The sequence below is a fragment of the Apium graveolens genome, chromosome 9 (assembly GCF_009905375.1).
Source record: "Apium graveolens cultivar Ventura chromosome 9, ASM990537v1, whole genome shotgun sequence".
NCBI lineage: Eukaryota > Viridiplantae > Streptophyta > Magnoliopsida > Apiales > Apiaceae > Apium > Apium graveolens.
Genome location: NC_133655.1, coordinates 211,514,542 through 211,536,904, shown reverse-complemented (window position 1 = coordinate 211,536,904; position 22,363 = coordinate 211,514,542).

Below are 22,363 nucleotides of genomic sequence, written 5' to 3'. Positions count from 1 at the left end.
AAATCTGGCTTTTAAGAAAAGGAATGACTATTTAGAAAAGGAGTTAGTTATGTTCCATCAAACTCAAAAAGAAAGAGATGATGCCTTTTATGTTAGAGATGAAGTGTTAAAATTGAATCAATCTCTAAAAACTGAGTTAGAAAAGGAAAGAGAGATTATCAGGACTTGGACTAACTCTGGAAGAACAACTCAGAATTTACTAAGTAGTGGAAACTGGAAAGAGGGCTTAGGCTATGGAGATGATAAAAGTGAAACAGGAACTGAACAAATTAAGCCAATTATTGTTAAATGGACTAATAAGCCAAAGGTAAATCTTGTTAAGTTTGTAGCTAAAACTGTAAATTCTGATTCTGAAAAGATGAAAGATATTGAAACAGAAGTTAAGGCAGAGTCAACTTCTGACAAATTGAAACAGGATAAGCCAATTGAAGTTAACAAAGGCTTAATGATAAAGAAGCAGCTTAAGTATAAGCTGAAAGAGATTAAGAATGTAAATAAGGTAAAGCCACCTAGGAAAAATAGGAAATGGAAAAGAAGGTGTGAATAAAAGCAATAATTATATGCCTGTTCCTAATGCTCCTAAAAAGAAATGCTATAACTGTGGAAATTCTAACCATCTGGCTTTATTTTTGCAGGAAGAATAAGAATACAAACTCCTTACCTTCTAAGTCAGGAGTTAAGAGTCAGTATGTTAGGTTTAAGCCATAAAATCCTTGTTTTATTGTGGTAGTTTATGGCATTCCATTTATACTTGTAAGGAATATCATAGTTTGTACTATGATTATTATCAAATAAAACCTTCTTTAAAGAAAGTTAGCATTATTCCTTCTAGTGTAAGTTCTGATGCAAAGTCTGATACCGTAAATTCTGAGAAGAAAAATGTTAACATAAACTCTGATGTTAAATCCGCTGCAAATGTTAACAAACTTAATAAGGCCAAAGGATCCAAGCAAGTTTGGGTCCTTAAAACTAATCATTAGTGGTCTTTGTGATTGCAGGGAAACAGGAAAAACATCCTAGCTCTAGTCTCAGGACTTAAACACAATCTGCCGAGTGTTAGTCAAATCTGTGATAGTGGTTATCATGTGGATTTCTTTGAAGAACACTGTGAAGTTGTAAGCAAATCTATATGCAAAGTTGTTCTGAAGGGATACAGGCATGGTAACATGTATGAAGCCAAGCTTTCAACAAGTTCTGATGGTTCTGCAATCTGTCTGTTAAGCAGAGCATCAATTGAAGAAAGCTGGGATTAGCACAAGAAACTCTCTCATTTAAATTTCAACAATATAAATGAACTAGTCAAGAAAGATCTTGTGAGAGGACTGCCAAAATCAGTATTTGCTCCTAATGGCCTTTGTGATTCATGTCAAAAGGCAAAACAAAGAAAGCCTTCATTCAAGAGCAAGACTGAATCATCAATTCTTGAGCCTTACCACCTACTACATGTTGATCTATTTGGTCCAGTGAATGTCATGTATATTGCAAAGAAGAAATATGTCATGTTCATAGTAGATGAGTTTACCAGATACACATGGGTGTATTTCTTGCACACAAAAAGTGAAACTGCATCTATCTTGATTGATCATGTCAAACAACTGGATAAATTGGTTAAAGACTCTATGAAAATCTTAAGAAGTGATAATGACACTGAGTTCAAGAATATCATCATGGAAGAGTTCTGCAAAGACCATGGAATAAAGCAAGAATTTTCTGCTCCTAAAACTCTACAGCAAAATGGAGTTGTTGAAAGAAAGAATAGAACTCTTATTGAAGCTGCACGAACTATGCTTGATGAAGCAAAGTTACCAACCTACTTTTGGGCTGAAGTTGTGCAGACTGCTTATTTTACTCAGAATGCAACACTTATCAACAAGCATGGAAAGACACCATATGAGATGGTGAAGAAAAAGAAGCCAAATCTGAAGTACTTTCATGTATTTGGATACAAGTGTTTTGTTCTTAAGACTCACCCTGAATAGTTATCCAAATTTGATCTAAAAGCTGATGAAGGAATTTTTGTTGGATATCCACTTTCCACAAAAGCCTTCAGAGTCTACAATTTAAGAACAAGGGTTGTCATGGAATCTATCAATGTATCTTTTGATGATAAGAAGATTACTGGACTTGAATATTTCAATGATCATGATCAGCTGAGATTTGAGAATGAAGTTTTAAATTCTGATTCTGTAAATTCTGATAGTCTAAATCCTGATACTGCAATTTCTTATGGGTTAAACTCTTATGTTATTGAAACTGTGGTGACTATGCCAAAGGAAAATGCACATGTGCAGGGGGAGCATACTGAAGATCCAACTACATCTCAAGAAGCATCAGAACCTAGAACAGGCTCTTCAAGTTCTGATTCGTCAAGTTCTGATGGGCCAAGTTCTGATAATTCTGGAAACTCAAATTCTGAAGAATCCAACTCAGAGAGTATAATTTCAGGGGGAGCATCAGAAAATGTTAATGGAGACAGCATGGATCATGGGGGAGCATCCAGTTCTAGAGATCACCTCCCATCTGCAAGGAAGTGGACTAAAGCACATAAACCTGACTTGATAATTGGAGATCCTGAAGCAGGTATTAGAACTAGAACAGCAACATCAAATGAATGTCTCTATCATTCTTTTCTCTCTCAAGCTGAACTAAAGAAAGTGGAAGAAGCTCTTCAAGATGCTGATTGGGTGCAAGTAATGCAGGAAGAGTTAAATGAATTTGAAAGAAATAAAGTCTGGACCCTAATGCCAAGACCAAAGAATAGATCAGTTGTTGGTACAAAATAGGTGTTCAGAAACAAAACTGATAGTGATGGAATAATTACAAGAAATAAAGCAAGGCTGGTAGCAAAAAGATACTCTCAATAGGAGGGAATTGATTATGATGAAACATTTGCACCAGTTGCTAGATTGGAAGCCATAAGGATATTTTTGGCTTATGCTGCTCACAAAAAGTTTACAGTTTTTCAAATGGATGTAAAAAGTGTTTTTCTTAATGGAGAATTGGAAGAAGAAGTATATGTTGAACAACCTCCAGGTTTTGTAGATTCAAAATTTCCTCATCATGTCTACAGACTTGATAAAGCACTTTATGGCCTTAAGCAAGCTCCAAGAGCATGGTATGAGACATTAGCTCAGTTTTTTTTGGAAAGTGGATTTAACAGAGGGACAATTGACAAAACTTTATTCTATCTCAACCATGGAAAGGACTTACTTTTGGTGCAGATATATGTTGATGATATCATTTTTGGTTCTACAAATGACAGACTTTGTAAAAGGTTTGCCAAGCTAATGTAGTCAAGATATCAAATGAGTATGATGGGAGAACTTAGCTATTTTTTGGGCCTTCATGTCAAGCAGAATGAAGAAGGAACTTTTATTTGTCAATCTAAGTACACCAGAAACTTGTTGAAGAAATTTGGAATGCAAGATTGTTCAAGTGCATCCACTCCTATGGCCACTGCAACAAAATTGGATAAGGATACTGGTACATCAGTAGATATTACTGATTACAGAGGTATGATTGGCTCATTACTCTATCTAACTGCAAGTAGACCTGATATTATGTATGCTACCTATCTTTGTGCAAGATTTCAAGCAGATCCAAGAGAGCCTCACTTAATAGCTGTGAAAAGAATTTTCAAGTACCTTAAGGGTACAGCTGATCTGGGATTGTGGTATCCTAGGGAATCAGACTTTAAGCTAATAGGTTACTCAGATGCAGATTTTGCAGGGTGCAAAATTGACAGGAAAAGCACAAGTGGAAGCTGCCAATTTCTTGGAGGCAGATTAGTTTCTTGGTTTAGCAAGAAACAAAAGTCAATTTCCACATCAACTGCAGAGGCAGGGTACATTGCTGCAGGAAGCTATTGTGCACAGATTCTTTGGATGAAGAATCAGTTACTGGATTATGGGTTAGAATTTTCTAAAATGCCTATTTACTGTGATAATCAAAGTGCTATTGCTATGACAGGTAATCAAGTTCAACACTCAATGACAAAGCACATCAGCATTAGGTACCACTTTATAAGGGAACATGTGATGGAAGGTACAGTGTAATTGCATTTTGTTCCAACAGATCAACAACTAGCAGATATCTATAAAAAACCACTATGTGAAGCTACTTTTACAAGATTGGTAAATGAACTTGGAATGGTTTCAGGTTCTTTCTCTAAATCTGCTTAGTTTATGTTTTGATACATCAGACTTTATGATCAGTATTTACAGATATTACTATCTTTATGTAATCTGAGCTTAAATTAAAATTTGCGTAAGTGTTGATTGTTGTCTGATGTGATTTCTAAACTCTGATAGTGATATGAATGTTTATGTGACTATTCAATCCAATGAGGATAACTGTGCTAGATGCTGACCTAGTAATCTCTAATATACTAATGATCCCATGTTTGAAGTAATTGTTTATGTGGAAATCTTTTAACACAAGCAAATTCTGATATTGAGCTTGGTTAGGTTTACTTTGTGTATCTTATTACTAAGTCAAAAACTAGAATAGTGCTTCTTATCTGTTAAGTTCTGAAGTTGGTAAATCTTATGGATGTACTAAATGCTGATAAACCTCACTTATCAAAAGAAAAAGTAAAGAAAAGAAATAAATATCAGGTACTCCTTTGAGATCTAGAGAAAAATGTATGTGGAAGGGAAGACCCAAGTGCATTGCTGGTATTAAGTAATATGCATTAGAAAAGCAAAATAAAATTTTCTTGGTGACTTTTCACATTCTCTGATTACTGGAGAAATACTCTGATAATAGCATAAATTCTGATAAGCAGTCGTGACTCACTTACACTGAGAAGCCACTGTAAAAAGGAATTTTAAAAGATGCATAAAATGAGCACAAAACAGTTGAGGTGGACTCATGCATGAACTCATTATATAGTAGACTTCAGACTAATGACAGATTTTAAGCAAAGTTCTTTGTTATGCCTTATTTCTAAGATGTACTGAAGTGAATCTGACTTTACTCTTTGTCTGATATTTAGCTTAAAGCACACACTTACACTCCATATGAATGATGAAAATTACTGTGGTGATCAATGTTGTTTTAGATGAACAGTTTAAGTGTCAGTTGCATAAATTCCGAGGACAAGTTTTGATGGAAGTTCTGATAATTAAGTTCTGTTGAAACCATATCAGTATTTGTGTGAAGAATTACAGAAATAAACATTCAATTTTTGAGTTCTGATAAAAAATCAAGTTCTGATGCTGATGTGGCAGTATTTATTTCCTTGATTTATTTTTAGGTCAATACTTGAACGGTTATATTTTATCAGAATATTGGTTTATGTGAGATAAAGACAGTAATAATCATTTATTTAGTGGGAACCGTTTTTTTTTAAAAACTGCATATACATAGTAATCATTACTTATTTCCCGTGCCCATTAACTTTTGTCTTAACTACTGCATGCCTGACAGGTGTAACGTCTTTTCCACTTCTCAATAACTGTTGTCACGTGGGGTGTCTAAGTAAAAGAGATAAAAGATTTTCAAATCTTTTATTTACATTTCTATTCTATTTACTCTCTCTCTTTTTCTTATTCTCTCATATTTTCTGACGGTTTACTATACAGAAATTTTATCAAACACTATTCAGGCATTCTAACTTCTCACCTATTTTCAATGGCACCCAAGGATATAATCTTTAATGGAGCAAAGTTCGTCCCCAACAACTATGCTGCCATTCTCACTAAGAGTGAAGCTCCTTCGGAACTTCATTTTATCCAGGATTTCTTATCTCATACTGAAATTGGGTTCGCATTGACACAGCCATCCAGTATATCTGGAACTCAAGTTCTGACATTCTGGCGTACTGGACATTATGATGATGCTGGTAAGAATGGGACTCCAAGCATCGTGTTTACAGCAAATGAGGTTGAGTATGTTGTTACTCCGGGAGCAGTTCGAAAAGCTCTACACCTACCTGAATCCTGTCAATTTAGTTCTGCTATTGAGAAGCCATTGCTACAACAAATGATGGCAAGTCTTGGATATGAACAGAGTTTATCTAAGTTGGGTCAACTCAAACGCCCATATATTCGAAGGGAATGGAGCTTCTTCTTCGATTGCATCACGAAGACGTTTGCCAACAAATGCTCCAACTTTGATGCTATTCCTATTCTGAGTCAGCAAATTGGGTATGCACTCCTAAACCAGTCTCATTTTGATTATGCAAAGACTGTGTTATATTTTATAGGAGATAGAATAAAAGAGGACAGGAATGTAGTTTACTTTGCTAGGTTCTGTCAGTTAATTTACAATTACTGTACATCAGATGAACCAAAACTAGCAGGTGAACTCATAGAACCTTTTAGGTTAGCAAAAAGGGCTTTTACTGATCTTTTAACTGCTGACAATAAGAAGGGAGTTTTAAGACCCCTTAAAATTCCTTTATCAGTAAAGCAAGCTCTTGTAAATGTTGATGCTGCCACCTATTCATTGCTATATCCTGATGTCCAACCCACTAACACACAACACCCACCAGAACCAACCATCACCCAACCACAGCAACCACAAACATCAGCACAAGCCAATCAACCATCAGCACCTAAAGTGCAGCCTTCTTCTTCTAGAGCAAAGAGGACTAAGATAGTACCTCAGTCACAGCAGAAAAGAAGGAGGATGATTCTGAGAGATGAATCAGAAGATGAGGCACAGGTTCAAACATCAGAACCTGTTGTAAAAATAGCTGTGGAAGAGTCTTTTCAGATAACAAAGGAAACTGGGAGTTCTAGGCCCCTCAAAAGGCTTAGAAAGATAAATTCTGATGACAAAGCTCCCAAAGTCTCTCCACCCTTGAAGAGAGTGAAGAAACAAAGAGCTAACAGGGACATAGTTGAGTCAGATTCAGAGGATGTGGAAGCAGCATCTAAGGAAGGGGATCAGGAATCTCTGATCCCAAAGGAGCCAATTGTGATTGAATCCCATCCATCTACACAACCAGAATTTGCTGAAGCCACTGAATCTACACCTCCACTGTCACCAATTCAAGCTGAAGAAAATGCTCAAGATAGAGTGCCTACACCTCCTGTGTCTCCTATCATTGAACAATTACATATAGATGCATCAGGTACAAGTGCTGAAATAGATATTTACAACTTGGTTGTGCCTGAAGTTCTGTACTTGGAAGCTCCAACCATTCCTCAACATACTCCACCAACAACACCAATTTTAAATGCTGATTTCAATGCAGATATTCCAACAACACCTCTTCTGAATCTAGATGATGAAGATCAGATATTAGGTGAGCATCATAATTTGGATGTTGATCAGAACTTAGAGGATGATTTTGAAACCTCTATAGCCTCACATACTATCATTTTATCAGAGGATGTTGATTCTGCGGACTCTGTAAGTTCTGATACTGCAAATGTTGACACTACTGGTGAAGCTGCTACAAATCAAAATGCTGATGTAGCTGGTCCTTCAGGACATGCATATCAACAAGTTCTAGACAAAGCTGATCTAATCAAGAACTTTGTTAGAGAGGATGCACCAGTACCTTGGAGTGAAACTCCAAGAGGACAAGAATGGATCAAGGAGTTGAACAAAGTTGATTTTGTTTCTACTGTGCTGAGCACCTGGCTAAAGATGATGAGATGCTGGTGAATGATGACTTCAAAGCACAGCTCAGAGTTACTGCATTGAGTACTAGGCACCTTTAAGGTCAACACTCAATAACTCAAGCCAAGGTGAACAAAATTCAAGAAACACTAATTCAGCAAGATATGAATGTCAAATTGGAAAAGAACAGGTTTTTAAGCCAACCTTTGACCGCATTGGGTATATAGAAAAGACTCAAGAAAAGCAGCAAGCTCAAATATCTGATATTTTAAAGAATCAAGCTGCTCAACAAGATCAACTCAATGAAATCCAAAACTCTGTGGAATTGCTTGTCTCTCTCCTTCTACCAGATGATGCCAAAAAGGGGAGAAAGTGATTAATTCCAAATGCAAAATTGATCAACCACTAAAGGGTAAGGATGATGGAAATGAGGACCAGGGAAACTCAGAGAGCACAACCAGGGGGAGCATCAGAAAATGCTGATGGAGATAACATGGATCATGGGGGAGGATCCAGTTCTAGAGAACAACTTCCATCTGCAAGGAAGTGGACAAAATCACATACACCTGACTAGATAATTGAAGATCCTGAAGCAGGTGTCAGAACTAGAACTGCAACATCAAATGAATGTCTCTATCATTCTTTTCTATCTCAGACTGAACCAAAGAAAGTGGAAGAAGCTCTTCAAGATGTTGATTGGGTGCAAGCAATGCAGGAAGAGTTAAATGAATTTGAAAGAAATAAAGTCTGGACCCTAATGCCAAGACCAAAGAATAGATCAGTTGTTGGCACAAAGTGGGTGTTCAGAAACAAAATCGACAGTGATGGCATAATTACAAGGAACAAAGCAAGGTTGGTTGCTAAAGGCTACTCTCAACAGGAGGGTATTGATTATGATAAAACATTTGCACCAGTTGCTAGATTAGAAGCCATAAGAATCTTTTTGGCTTATGCTGCTCAGAAAAAGTTTAAAGTCTTTCAAATGGATATGAAAAGTGCTTTTCTCAATGGAGAATTGGAAGAAGAGGTATATGTTGAACAACCTCCAGGCTTTGTAGATTCAAAATTTCCAAATCATGTCTACAGGCTTGACAAAGCACTTTATGGGCTTAAGCAAGCTCCAAGAGCATGGTATGAGACTTTAGCTCAATTCCTTCTGGAAAGTAAATTTCACAGAGGTACAATTGATAAAACACTGTTCTACCTCAACCATGGAAAGGACTTACTTTTGGTACAGATATATGTTGATGATATCATATTTGGTTCTATAAATGCCAAACTCTGTGAAAGGTTTGCAAAGCTAATGCAGTCAAGATATCAAATGAGTATGATGGGAGAACTTAGTTATTTTCTGGGACTTCAAGTCGAGTAAAATGAAGAAGGTACTTTTATCTAGTCAATCCAAGTACATCAGAAATTAACTCAAGAAATTTGAAATACAAGACAGTTCAACTGCATCCACTCCCATGGCCACTGCAACCAAGTTAGATAAAGATACTAGTTCATCAATAGATATTACTAACTACAGAGGTATGATTGGCTCTTTACTCTATTTAACTGCAAGTAGACCTGATATCATGTATGCTACCTGTCTTTGTGTAAGTTTTCAGGCTGATCCAAGAGAACTTCATCTAATAGTTGTGAAAAGAATTTTCAAGTACCTCAAGGGTATAGCTGAACTAGGATTGTGTTATCCTAGAGAATCATATTTTAAGCTAATAGGTTACTCAGATGCGGAGTTTGCAGGATGCAAAATAGGCTGGAAAAGCACTAGTCGAAGCTGCCAATTTCTTGGAGGCAGATTGGTTTCTTGGTTTAGCAAGAAACAGAAATCAATTTCCACATCAACTGTAGAAGCAGAATATATTGTTGTAGGAAGCTGTTGTACACAGATTCTTTGGATGAAGAATCAGGTACTGGACTATGGGTTAGAATTTTCCAAAATACCTATTTACTGTGACAATCAAAGTTCTATTTTTATGATAAATAATCCAGTTCAACACTCAATGACAAAGTACATCATCATAAGGTACCATTTCATAAGGGAACATGTGATGGAAGGTACAGTGGAATTGCATTTTATTCCAACAGATCAACAACTATCAGATATCTTCACAAAACTACTATGTGAAGCTACTTTTACAAGACTGGTAAATGAACTTGGAATGGTTTCAGGTTCTTTCTCTAAATCTGCTTAGTTTTTGTTCTCATGCATCAGACTTTATGATCAGTATTTACAGATTGTCTTATCTTCATGTAATCTGTACTTCAATCGAAATACATTAAATGCTGATTATTATCTGATGTGGATCTATATACTCTGATAGTGATTTGAATGTTCTGTGACTATTCAATCCAATGAGGATTATTGTGCTAGATGCTGACCTAGTAGTCTTTAACATACTGGAAATCCCATGTTTGAATTAGTTGTTTATGTGGAAATTCATTAACACAAGCAAATTCTGATTTTGAGCTTAGTCAAATTTACTTTGTGTATCTTATTACTAAGTCACAAACTAGATTCTTGCTTCTTATCTGTCAAATTCAGATGTCAGTAAATCTTAAGGATGAACTAAATGCTGATAAGCCTCACTTATCTAAAGAAAAGAAAAGAAAAGAAAATTAAAGTCAGGTACTACTTTGAGATCTAGAGTAAATATGTGGAAGGGAAGACCAAAGTGTATTGCTGGTATTAAGTAATATGCTTAGAAAAGCAAATAAAATTTTCTTGGTGACTTTTCACATTCTCTGATTACTGGAGAAATACTCTGATAATAGCATAAATCCTGATAGCAGTTGTGACTCATTTACACTGAGAAGCCACTGTGAAAAGGAATTATAAAAGATGCATAAAGTAAGCACAAACAGTTGAGGTGGACTCATGCACAAATTTATCCTATAGTAGACTTCATTATTAATGACAGATTTTAAGAACTTTTCTTAGTTATGCCTTATTTCTAAGATGTACTGAAGTTTATCAGACTTTAATCTTTTTTTGATATTTTGCTAATGCACACACTCTCACTCCATATGAATAATAAAAATTACTGTGGTGATTAAGTTATTTTTGACAAACAGTTAAGTGTCATTTGCATAAATTCTGAGGACAAGTTCTGATGGAAGTTCTGATGATTAAACTCTGAAGAAACAATCAGTATTTGTATGAAGAATCACAGATACAAACATTCACTTTTTGAGTTGATAAGCCATGTTCTGATGACTGTTAAAATCTGATAATAGTCACGTTCTGATATTAAATCCTGATGGAAACTCTGATGCTTACGTGGCATTATTCTTTACTTGACTTATTTGTGGTAAATACTGTAACGGTCATATTTAATCAGAATATAATTAGGTGAGATAAAAATAGTCATAATCGTTTGGGTTAGTGGTAAACATGTTTTTCTTGAATAACTGCATGTGCACAGTAATTATTACTTATTTCCCGTGCCCACTAACTCCTGCTTTAACTTTTTACTAACTGTTCACATGTTTCCAGGTGTAAATTGTCTGCCATACTTCAAAAATAACTGTTATCACGTGGGTTGTATAAATATGGGAGTTAAAAGATTTTCTAATCTTTTACCTACTTTTCGTATTCTCTCATCTCTCTTATTTTCTCTCACCCACTAATATTCTCTGAAGCTATTTTTCATACAGGACTTTTATCAAACAACTTGTGCACAATATATTTTCTCACTTATTTCTTACAGAAATGGCACCAAAAGATATTGTTTTCAATGGAGCGAAGTTTGTCCCCAACAATTACTTGGCTATTCTCAGCAAGTGAAGCCCCATCAGATCTTCATTTCGTTCAGGACTTTCTCGCTAACTCTGAGATAGGTTATTCACTGACCCAACCAGACACATTCTCAGCAACTCAAGTGCTGGAGTTCTGGAGGTCAGACGTGTATGATGATGGTGGTTCCAATGGGTCCCCAAGTATTGTCCTTACTACAGGGGAAGATGCCCATGTGGTGACCTTGGCCACAGTTAGACAAGCACTTCATCTACCCGAAAACTGCACATTCTCAACAGTTGAGGAGCCAGCTCTTCAATATCTAATGGCCAATCTGGGCTATGAGAAAACTTTGGCGAAGCTGGGATAGTTGAAGAGACCCTACATAAGGAGGGAATGGAGTTTCTTCTTTGACTACATCACAAAGGCCTTTGCCAACAAATGTTCGAATTTTGATGCAATCCCAATTCTCAGTCAACAAATCGGATATGCTCTCATAAATCAAACTCATTTTGATTTTGCAAGTGCTATTTTAGAATTTATTGGGGATAGGATGACAGAGGATAGAAATACTGTTTACTTTGCTAGATTCTGTCAGCTTATTTATAGTTTTTATTGTTCTGATGCACCCCAATTAGCAAGTGAGTTAATTGAACCTTTTAAACTTTCTAAGAGAGCATTTACTGACTTATTATCTACTGATAATAAGAAAACTGTTTTGAGACCCCTCCAAATTCCCATATCAGTCAAACAGTTTTTGGTAAATTCTGATCCAACCACATACACTTCTCTATATCCTGATGTCCAACCATCCCAACCTCCATCAGAACCTCCAACCATTACACAACCAACCACTTCTCAACCATAACCACAACCTACCATCAGGACATATTTCAAACCAACACAGTCATCTCAACCTCAACCATCAGCACATACCATCAGACCTTCACCTACCAGGCCAAAAAGGACAAAGTTTGTTCCTCAGCCTCCACAAAAGAAAAGGAAAATGATTCTCAGGGATGAATCTGATAGTGAAGAGGAAGCACAGGTTCATGCATCAGAACCTGTGACAGTTGAAGCTGAGAATGTCACTTCTCAGAAAGAAACTACAGCTCAAGATTCTGATTCCTTGAAAAGAAAGAGAACTGTAAGTTCTGATACTGCTAAAACAACTCCTTCATTGGCAAGGAGATTGAAGAAAATGAAGGCAAAGAGGTATAATGCTAAGCCTACATCTGAGGATACAACTGAAGCTGAGGAAGGATATCAGGAATCTCTGATCTCCAAAGAGCCAATTATCATTGAAACTCTGCCACCTCCAGCTAAAGACCAAGACACTGTTCCTGATACAGTGGTTACACCTCCAGTCTCTCCTCTTCATGAAGATGTTATAGTTGAAGATTCAGGCTTAAGTCCTGAAATTGACATCAACAGGCTGCACACTCCTACTATTTTATATTTAGAAGCTCCAACAGCAGCTCAGACATCTCCAACTCATTCTCCAATTTTAAATGCTGATGCTGAGATACCATCTACACCAATTCTAGATCAAGAACCTGAAGATCAGAATTTTGATGAAATTGAATCAGAAACTCCTATCGCCTCACACACTGTTATGTTATCAAAGGATAATGAGTCTTCATCAAGTTCTGGAGACAGTGTCTCAGTACATACTCCAGCTCCTGTACTTGAAAAGGAAGCATTGGTCAAGAAATTTGTTGAACAGGATGCTTCTGAACCTTGGGATAAAACTCATAGAGGAGTAGAATGGACCAAGAAGTGGAATAATTCTGATTTCATTCCAAGCTCTAAAGTTCTGACAGAGCACATTGTTAAAGCTGATGAGCTTGTGATAAATTCTGATATCAAGACACAACTCAACTGCTCTATCTACCAAGAACCTTCAAGGTCTACACTCACAAAATCAAGAAAAGGTTGATAAGCTTCTTGAAAAAGATGAAAAGCTAGATATGGAGACCAAGCTTGACAAAAAGAGTTTATCAGACCTATTTCTGAAAAGGTAGAAGCAATTGAGAAAGCTCAAGAGAAGCAACAGACCCAAATCTCTGAGGTTCTGACTAATCAAGCTTCTCAACAGGCTCAATTGGATGAAATCCAATCTTCAGTTGAACTTCTTCTCTCACTCCTACTATTAGATGATGCCAAAAAGGGGGATAAGATAGTTAAGTCCAAATGCTCAAATGATCAAATACTGAAGAAGAAAGATGATGAAGCTGATGACCAGGGAAACCCTAGCAAGGGTAGAGGTCAAGTTCAAAGTAAAGGGCTGAGCAGTAAGGTTTCTTCAAGGAAACTAATTACTGATGCAAGCAAATCTTCTACTCAAAAGAAGACAAGTTCTGAAGCTGCTCAAACTCAAAATCTGATCGCAAGTACTGAAACTCAAAATCTGATATCAAGTTCTGATGAGCAAAGTCTGATGACAAAGCCTGATGTTCTGATACAAGGTGGAAGTCAAGATTCTCAAAAGTTCATGCAAACTCCGAAGCTCAAGGGAAAGCAGACTACTGTCTACTACAAGGATCCCAAGATTCAGACACTTGATGAGGAAATTGCTAGGAGATTATTTCTGAAGCATAATCCAGGAATGGATTTAGAAAATCTCAAGGAGGAAAAAGCTAGATTTAAAGATGAAAAGAAAAATCTAAATCCAAAAGCTTATGTTGCAAAGAAACCTCCAAGGCCTAAGGTAAAAGGCATTGTGATCAAGGAGAAGTCAAATACTGAGGCATCAAAGCCCAAAACAAGATCACAATCTAAGATTGATCCCAAAGACAAAGGGAAATGAAAAGTTGATGAACCAATCAAGCCACAGGAGACGAAAATTTCTCAAATTCTGATAAAAACTGTGTGCAAAATGGTACAAGTTACTGATGACACTCTTGCTGAAGATAAAGATGTTCAAACTCTGAAAAGAAAGAAGATTTCTGAAGAATCAAAGACAACCTCTGACAAGGCTCAAGTTGTTCAGAGTCAAGAACAGCAAGCTATAACAGAAATAACAAGTTCTGATAAAGTCATCAAGTCAACCTCTGACAGTGCTCAAGTTGATTTAGACAAAATGGAAGTAGCTGATTAAAAGAAACTTTTGTGGAAAAATGTCAAACCATCGGATCCAAAGAAAAGCCAATTGCTGTCTACTTTCATGACTATTGGGTTAAATGCTAGAGAACCAAGAGACAGGGCTGGACTAGGTTCTGATGAAGCAAAGATTAAGACAGGAGTTGAAGTTGCTACTAGAGATCCATTTCTATTGACTGACAGACCTCTTGAAGATGTTACACAGAAACACCTTGATAAGGTTATCTCTGTTCAAGTGGTACTGGATGCTCATGACAAGCACAATGTCAAGGAAAATCTGATTCTATTTCTTGAAGATGGAAGGACATATCAGATGTCAGAATCAGCTGTGCTAAACAAATCACTGAAAGAACTTCAATTCTTTAATTACCTTTTAGAGGTAAAATCTGAACTTTATATTGAAGACCATCAGAGATAAAGCAAGAATTTCTGGTTCAAGAGTTACAGAATTCATTCCTAGTATTGTTAAAAATGATGGAAGTGAGATTCCAATGAAGAAGAATTCTGCTAAGCTTGAAGTGTTACTGAATGAGAAATGTATGTGCTACAATGAAGATTCTTCTTATCCTAGGGTAATAAGACTGAATGATGGTTTAGAAAGAAACCATATCTCTGCTTTAAGGACTGCAATCTATCAGATTGGAAGTCAAGATGAAGAGATGAAGCAAGTCAAGACTACACTCTCTCAAGTCCTGAGGATTAAAGAAGAAAATGTGATATCAAGCTTTGTCAAGAATCATTACGGATTCAGATTGACTTAGTGAGATTGGTAAAATCTACAAGGACTGTAAGTTGTAGTTAGTTATCTAGTTAAACTCTTATTACATTTGTACGTAAATGTTTTTGACATCATCAAATCTATTAACTTGTATATTTTACATAATTTACAAGTTGGGGGAGATTGTTAGATATATTTGAGATTTCGTGTCTAATATGATTCATGTTTAGTTTTGAAATCTTAACAAACAGGTCATATCAGGACTTACTGGAAGTCAGAACTTAATATCAGAACTTAAGGTCATATCAGAACTTAAGTGCGGGAAGACTTTCATATAAGGAAGGAAGCTGATTTACAGTAGAAGATCGAGACTAAAACAAAAGAAGATATACATGGAAATAGTTAGAAGACTGAAAGACTTGTAGAAGATATCTGATTGATATATTTTAGGAGACAGAATTATATTCCATATCAATTAGAAGTTATCTTGTAACTGTGTACTATATAAACACAGGCTTAGGGTTTACACTATATGTGTTATCATTATCGAGAAGATTATACATTGTAACCTAGCAGCTCTTAGTGATATTTGTTCATCACTGAGAGAGAACAACAATTCTTATTGTAACAGAGTTTATTCAATATACTTGATCTTTGTTACATACTTGTGTTAAATCGATTTGATTGTATTAACATTGTATTCAACCCCCTTCTACAGTGTTGTGTGACCTAACGGGCTTGAAAGAACATCAATTCCTGGACTCAGAGCAGCCATTTATCAGATTGGTGATAATGAAGATAAAGAACTGATGTAATTTAAAGCACAGTTAGTTGAAGTTTTGAGAAATGCAGAGGACAAGCTGGTAACAGACTTTACAAGGAATCACTTTGGATTCAGATTGATCCAGTGATATTGGTAAAGCTACATGTACTGTAAGTTGTAGTTAGTTGTCTAAATAAACTCTCATTGCATTTGTACTTAAATGTTTTTGACATCATCAAATCTATTAACTTGTATATTTTTCATAATTTATAAGTTGGGGGAGATTGTTAGATATATTTATGATTTCATGTCTAATCTGATTTGTTTAGTTTCAGAACTTATTATTAGAATATCAGAACTTACTGAAGACAGGAAGTTATCAGAACTTAAGGCGTCAGAACTTATATCAGAACTTAAGTGCGGATACACTTCAGGGATGAAAAGCGGCTGATTTTTAGGAGAAGATCTAGATTAAATAAATAAAGATATGCATGGAGAGTTGGACAGCTAAAGGACTACAGAAGATAATATATGATTGATATATTATAGGAAGAGCTAAAGGACTACAGAAGATAATATATGATTGATATATTATAGGAAGAGATATATTTCATATCAATTAGAAGATATCTTGTAACTGTGTACTATATAAACACAACTTAGGGTTTACACTATAAGTGTTATCATTCACGAGAATATTATTCATTGTAACCTTAGCAGCTCTTAGTGATATCATACATCACTGAGAGAGTAGATTAACCTACTGTAACAGAGTTTGATATATTGAATAAACTTATTTTATGTTACATACTTGTGTTCATAATCGAATTGATTGTAGATACTATATTCAACCCCCTTCTATAGTATCATTGAGGCCAAACACAACTGTTTGATACTTTCATCGGAAAGAGATTTAAATTCCTTATATTCAGACATCAGAAATTCAATATGTTCTTATCTTCAGTTCCCTCCACTATAGCTTCAATGGTTTCCCACATATGTTTAGCACTAACACAATCCTTAATCTGATGACGCATGTTGAATCCATTGACTCGACTAAAATTGATTGAAGACTTGCATCCAAAGAAATTAATTCCTTATCCCTATCAGTGTATTCAGACGGATCCTCTGGGATAAACTCTTGAGGAACTCTACTGTCTAAATCTGTAGTTACAGAAATGTCCTTTTTTGGTACAAACGGACCACTCTCTAAAATTCCCTTGTAATCCCGGTTAACTACTGAAATAAACAGAGTGATCTTTTTCTTCCATAATTTATAGTTGTTTTCACTGACATTGCTGAAGGAAGGAACCTTGATGCCATTAACTGTCCGAGTGCTCATACTTTCAGATCTGTAAAAATTCTGCAATACAACGTCTCCAAATACAATAACCCAAACAGTCAAAATCTACCAATACCAATCTATCAACCAATCCACAAAAATCAAGAACACTATGACCACAAATTAATCCAAATTAGTTCTACACACCGAAAGCACCCCCACACTCCGCAATAACCAAAACCAACACAGAACTTACTAATCATACGGATCTGATCTGTATATCGATTAGTAGGCTTTGATAGCAATTGTTAGGTCCAAAAGGTAATACAGAGGGGGTGAATGTATGTTCTTCGTTTTCTAAAATAAATTACAGCGGAATATCAAATCTAAAATGAAATAACCACACAAAGAGATTCGGGGTAAATATTCTTTTTATTCAAAAGTATAATTACCCGGAGGTTTGCTTACAACTTCGAATTCAAAGATCCGAAGAAATAATTATAAAAAGAACCAATACAATGTTCTATCAATCTAGGGTTTTTTAATCACTCTAAAAAACTATAGCTCCTTTACCAAATGATAATAATACACATAAAGAAGTTACACATAATGAGTGTAACAATTTGTAAGACTTTAATGAGGTGTGAATCAAATTGGGCAGCACTTTTCTCCTTAATTTCAATAAATGAAATCAACCAACTCTCCAAGAAATAAATTCTGCAGAGCTTCGCTTGAATATTGTGGAGAAGTGTGTTTCTTCAATCTGCTGCAAATTTTGTTATATAGGAGGTAGAATTGTAGGAGAGATAAATACAGGATACGTGGAGGTCTTATGTTCATGCACTTAAATTTAACAAGCTATATTGCGACCAGGGTAGTAGTAATTGCCTTAGAATCATTTTTGTATGGCGACTACTAATAATTTTGTGGCGACCACTATATAAATAAAGTGACTTGGTTTCTTCTGTTGAACTTATATGGCGACCTTTCTATACAGCATGCACTCGAGTTCCTGTGGCGACCAAGGGAGAGTGTCTGTGGCGACTTATTGTATTTCAGTGCGTCATCTTTGCCTTGGAGAATTCTTTCTATGGTGACCTCTTCTTTGAACTATGTGGCGACTTCGAGTTGGAAAGAGTAGGGAGTACCAGTTCTGTGTTAAGCAAAATAGAAGTGCATATGACTTCTTTAACAAACATAAACAGGAGCAGAGGGAGGATTGTGTGCGCTTTACGCGGTGACAACCCAGGAGGGGTCGCCACACGTCACACGCGCGTGAGGACAAGTACAACCACCGTAAGAACTTGCTACTTTCAATTGTTTTTCTGTTTGTTTCTTTTCAAATGAGTTGGTTTCCTTTTGTTTATTAAATGAACAACCTGCCATTTACTGAAGTGCAAAGCTGTGTTCTCATGTTTTTCTTTTAATAGTTCACCTGGGTCCCACGTGGAAATCAAGAACCAAATGCATCCATTCTTTTCATTTGAAGTCATGTGCTCCTTTTCTTTATATATTTAATTTCGAACAGAACCAGGTACATGCATGCAAGTAATACTAATCTGGTTGGCTTGGTTTTAAATTAATACTTTTTATTTAAGTAAATAAATAAATAAATGAGATTTTATTTATTTATTCATATAATAAATCAAATATTAATTTATTTATTTAAAATCATTTGTTGATGTAAAATTAAATAAATAAATGAATTGATTTCCATTTATTCATTTAATAAACAATCAGACATTGATTAAAACTAAATCATGTAAATCCTCAGACTGTTCTCCCCTGTATCTGCAAGCCTTCTAATTTCCGGGGTTTTGTACCTTAAAATATTTCCAGTCTGCTCGAGTACAAAAACCACTTAACAGTATTTCTTAAAATAATACTCTGTTTCCTTTCACGGATCACTGACGTCTAGTGCAAAGGGTCTGGTTCACAGACGACTAGTTCCGCTCTCAGGCCTTCGTATTATACCCGTATAAACCACTGTTAAGTTTTCTACCAAATACAACCAACTTCACGGGGAATCCTTGAGGTTTTCACACTGATCCTGATGGCTGCTTCGAATGACTTCAACCTTATTCCTCCGATGCCTGAACATATTAATGAACTTCATACGGATCACTGTTGACGTCTTCTTCACTGCAGCTAACAAAACCTTTTGTGCATATACCCAATAAACAATCTGTACTGATTCCAGTGAAACATAGATTATTGCAAAGTCCTTGTTCTATATTGAGTTATCCAAACCAGTATTGTTGAGTTATACATACATCTTCAAACTTGCTCAAGAATTATGCATGATTCGTAGGTAATTTTAACCATCTTACTTGCCCTATGTAATCACGATAGATTACTTGTTCATTAAACCTTTATGTTGTCAAATTCTATAGACATATAGGGTCTCAACATAATTGGTGTCTATTCAGCTTCTATCTCTTTTGTGAATGTCTGGTAGTATGGTATTCGTACAATGAATGTTGGCGTTTACTAGTTTCGTGTTATCTGATTAGTTGTCATCATCATTGCATGCTAAGGTTAAAAACAATGACTTTGAATGAAGTATTTAATGAAGTTAGAATCCCATGCTTGTCTCATATAGTTAATTTAATCATTTTTATTCTTAGTTAATTACATGTTAGTTTATTCTTAGTTATAAACATCTCAACTTGTTATTGTCTTAGCATTAAGCGATAGCCATACCATTGTTGCATAGGTGCATAATCTTAAGTTAACTAAAAAGAGTCTTTGTGGGTACGAATCTGATTTATATCTTATACTACTTGAGAACGTGTATACTTGCGTGTAATTTTAGCGCGTATTTTCGCCTTAACAAGTTTTTTACAATCGGTACAACCTACAAAGAATTCCCTTAAAATGTTTGATAATAGTCTTGAGAAAGTGCGGGTAGATAAAACTTTGCTATCATCTTCTTTTGTTTTGCCTGCTGTTATGTGCAAAATGAATTTAAAAATACATTCTCAACAACTTGTCAAGTATGATTTGGTTATGGTTTCGAAGCTACATTACAAGGAGTATGAAAAGGTTCCGATTTACAAGCTTCACGCAGACGAGTATGGTAAGTATCCAATGAAAGGAAGATATAAGGATGGAGTTGAAGATAGATATGATGGGAATAAGAGTCCTAATACTTTTCAACTTGGTGAACAAGAATTGTATCAGGCTTACAAAGGGATGGTACATGAAGTGATAAAAGTAGATGAATTCTCTTTTAAAGATGAGGTTTCACTGATGATAATTTTGTTGAGTTTGGTGTATAGATCCAATAATATAAGAGGATGCAAATTATTTAATAGTAAGCTTCAGCGAAATTTTGTGATGTGTGATGATGAAGGAGAAGCAATGTATTATAAGCTACCTGAAGAAAAAAGACTAGAGTTAAATTTAGAGGCTGCAACTAAGCTTGAGAGGCCTGTTAATCTTCAAACTGCTGAACCGAACTTGTATCAGGTTATTAAGGGGAGGGTGTAAGGAGTGATGATAATGGTGGTTATGTTCAGATGAATAATTGCAAGGATAATAGGTGGTCAGTACATGCCTCACAGTTTGTGACCGGGGAAAATTCGAATGTTAGTGATATTATGAGGTATAACAACGAGTTTCATGTTTTGGTGATATCAAAGAAGAATCAAAAAAATAAATTTATCAATTCTTTTGAATGCTTGTCAGGATTTGTTGCTTGTGAAGGAATTTATGAAAGTAGTGCAGGTTGGTCCTGATGTGAGTATGATTGTGAAATTTGGTATAATGTTATACCCTGATTACCTTGTTGCGGATAAAGTCATTGAGAGTGGAACTACTAGGCACAAGGACAATAAGCAATATGTCTGGGAGTCTCAAACTGGTACCTTTTTTACGGTCACCAGGAATGTAGATAAAGAACAACTTGGTAGAGGTCCCAATATTATTCTCTTCCTCAAGGAAGATTAGTTAGAGTATCTTGAGGAGAGACATATCAAATACCTCATCAAGAAAAATTCGAAGTTTAGTAATTATCCAATTGATCTTGGGGAGGCGAAGATAGTTGAGGAGGAAAAACTCACTCCTTTCAAAGTGTTGTATGGTAGGGATCCCATTTTGGTCAGTCGAGTGGGTAAAGGCCAATCTCCTTTGGACAGTGTTGAGGTTATGCTTCAGGAGCGTGATGCAATCTTGTACGGTTTATATCATAATTTACTAACCGTATATCATTCGATGAAGTCGTATGCGGACAAAAAATGAAGAGCATATGAGTTCCAGGTAGGGGAGATGGTTTATGTCAAACTACAGCCATATCGTCAACATTCATCGGCAAGGCACCCGTACGAAAAATTTGTTGCCAAGTACTACGGGCCATTTCTTGTAACAAAAAAAAAATGGAATGGTTGCCAATGAATTGGACCTACGTGAAACCCGCAAATTATATTTCATATTTCATGTTTTGCGGCTAAAATCGAGTATCGGGACCAAGCCAGTATCTCCAATAATACCTCCACATCTATCAGCTGAATTGGAATTAGTAGTGAAGCCTGAAGCAGTATTAAAAGTAAGACAAGCAAAGGATGGGTTAAAAGTGCGACCGGAAGCATTGATCAAATGGAAGAGTTTACCATTTTACCTCAAACACCAATTTCCCTTGTTACACCTTGAGGACAAGGTGGGTTTTTGCGATGGGGGTATTGTCACCCGATATAATAACGTATTAAAGAAAGAACGGAGGGGTAAAGAGGTAAATATGGAACTAAGGTCAACAAACAACAGTCAAAAGGCAAAATGGGAATTGAAACAAAAGGGGAAGTGATAATAGAAAGGAGTTGGGGAAAAAGAAACTATCTGGTGATTTCTTTTATTTGTATTATTATTATACCTTAGGAGTGCCTGGACATCTCGAAAGTCTTGCTATCATCTTAATATTTTGTAACATAATTTTAAAAACAAATACTTGAATTCAATTCTTAATTTTGTTCATTTAAAATTTTAAACGATATAACTTCGTGATAATTATATAAGTAAACATATATGTTCATAACTTTAAACTATAGCACATAGAAAAGAGCTATGTAATTGACTTTTTACTTGCATAGCACTGGCTTATATAGCACTTAAAAGCAAGTTTAAAAATAAATGTTATGCAAGTTAAAATTTGTAGTAGTGTTTTTAAAACATTTAAACTTATTTAAAGTG